Source organism: Lampris incognitus, unplaced genomic scaffold (assembly GCF_029633865.1).
Source record: "Lampris incognitus isolate fLamInc1 unplaced genomic scaffold, fLamInc1.hap2 scaffold_265, whole genome shotgun sequence".
NCBI classification, from domain to species: domain Eukaryota; kingdom Metazoa; phylum Chordata; class Actinopteri; order Lampriformes; family Lampridae; genus Lampris; species Lampris incognitus.
The window spans coordinates 35,001-37,500 of NW_026611223.1; positions in this window are offsets into that span (position 1 = coordinate 35,001).

Consider the following 2,500-nt stretch of genomic DNA (forward strand, 5'->3'; position numbering starts at 1 on the left):
GTTCCTCTGTCACACCATCCACCTGCATGTCTTCCCTCACCACATCCATAAACCTCCTCTTTGGCCTTCCTCTTTTCCTCTTTCCTGGCAGCTCCATATTCAGCATCCAAACCGTCCAACTTGAGCAATCGTTCCTAATCTTGCTCTTCTTCGTTACTCCCAGTGAAAATGTTAGCATCCTCAACTCTGCCACCTCCAGCTCCGCCTCCTGCTGTCTTTTCGTCAGTGCCACTGTCTCTAAATCATATAACGTAGCTGGTCTCACGAACATCTTGTTAACCTTCCCTTTAACTGTTGCTGGTACCCTTCTGTCCTGACACTCTTCTCCACCCACTCCACCCTGCCTGCCCGTCTGCCTGCCTGCCTGCCTGCCTGCCTGCACTCTCTTCTTCACCTCTCTCCTGCACTCCCCGTTACTTTGGACAGTTGACCCCAAGTATTTAAAGTGAAATGCCTTTGTCACCTCCTCACGCGTAGGTATTCCGTCTTGCTCCTACTGACTTTCGTTCCTCTTCTCTCCAGTGCATACCTCCACCTCTCCAGGCTCTCCTCACAATGAACTGCACCCTACTGTCGCTACAGATGACAATGTCATCCGCGAACATCATCGTCCATGGAGACTCCTGCCTGATCTTGTCCGTCAACCTGTCCATCACCGTTGCAACCAAGAAAGGGCTCAGAGCCGATCCTTGATGTAATCCCACCTCCACCTTGAACCCATCTGTCATTCCAACCACGCACCTCAGCATTGTCACACTTCCCTCATACATAGCCTGCACCACTCCTACATACACCACTCCTACATACTTCTCTGCAACTCTTGACTTCCTCCTACAATATCACACCTCCTCTCTCGGCACCCTGTCGTATGCTTTGTGTAAATCTACAAAGACACAATGCAACTCTTTCTGGCCTTCTCTGTACTTCTCAATCAACCAACCTTTTCTCTCTCTCTCTCTCTCTCTGTCTCTCTCATTTTCTTCATTTATCAGCCCGTCAAAGCAGTCCTTCCACTTCGTAGCACACTCTCCTCGCTTGGCAGCACATTTCCATCTGTATCTTTGATCGCCCTAACTTGTCGCACATCCTCGGCAGCTCGGTCTCTCTGTCTAGCCAATCTGTACAAGTCTTTTTCTCCTTCCTTAGTGTCTAACCTGTCATACAGCTCACCGTACGACTTTTCCTTTACCTTTGCCACCTCTCTCTTTGCTTTACGCTGCATCTCCTTGTACTCCTGTGTACTTTCTTCATCTCTCTGACTATCCCACTTCTTCTTTGCCAACCTTTTCCTCTGTATACTTTGCTCTACTTCCTCCTTCCACCACCACCACCACCACCACCACCACCACCACCACCACCACCACCACCACCACCGCCAAGTCTCCTTGTCTTCCTTCCTCTGTCCCGATGACACACCAAGTACCTTCCTAGCTGTCTTCCTCGCTATTTCTGCAGCGCTTGCCCAGCCATCTGGCAACTCTTCACTACCACTCAGTGCCTGTGTTAACTCCTGCCTGAACTCCACACAACAGTCTTCCTTCTTCAACTTCCACCATTTGATCTTCGGCTGTGTCTTCACTCGCTTCCTCATGTTGGTCTCCAAAGTCATCTTACAGACCACCATCCGATGCTGCCTAGCTACGTTCTCCCCTGTCACCACCTTGCAGTATGCAATCCCTTTTACATCGCGCCTTCTACACAAGATATAGTCCACCTGTGTGCACTTTCCTCCACTCGTATACGTCGTCACCCTGTGCTCCTCCCTCTTCTTGAAATATGTATTCACCTCAGCCATTTCCATCCTTTTCGCAAAATCGAACACCATCTGTCCTTCCACATTTCTCTCCTCGATTCCATACCTTACCATCAACTCCTCATCACCTCTGTTCCCTTCAGCAACGTGTCCATCGAAGTCCGCTCCAATCACCACTCCCTCCTCCTTGGGTCCCCTTTCCACCACGTCGTCCAATTCAACTCCAGAATTCTTCTTTTTCGTCCATCTTACACCCGACTTGCGGGGCATATGCGCTGATAACCGTCAGCAATACACCTTCGATTTCCAGCTTCATAATCCTCACTCTGTCTGACACTGTGTTCACCTCCAGCACGCTCTTGACATACTCTTCCTTCAGAATGACCCCTACCCCATTTCTCCTCCCATTCGCACCATGGTAGAAGAGTTTGAACCCACCTGCGATACTCCTGGCCTTACTCCCCTTCCACCTTGTCTCTTGTCACCTTTCTTCTTTCCATCACGTCAGCCAGCTCTCTCCCTTTACTAGCCATAGTGCCAACATTCAAAGTTCCGACTGACTCTCACCTCCACACGCCTACCCTTCCTCCTCTCTAGCTGCCTCTGGACATGCCTTCCCCCTCTCCTTTTCCTTCGCCCAACAGTAGCCTAGTTTCCACCGGCACTCCGCTGGTTAACAGTACCGATGGCGGTCGTCGGTAACCCGGGCCTCGACCGATCCGGTATGGAAATCTTATTTATGATCCG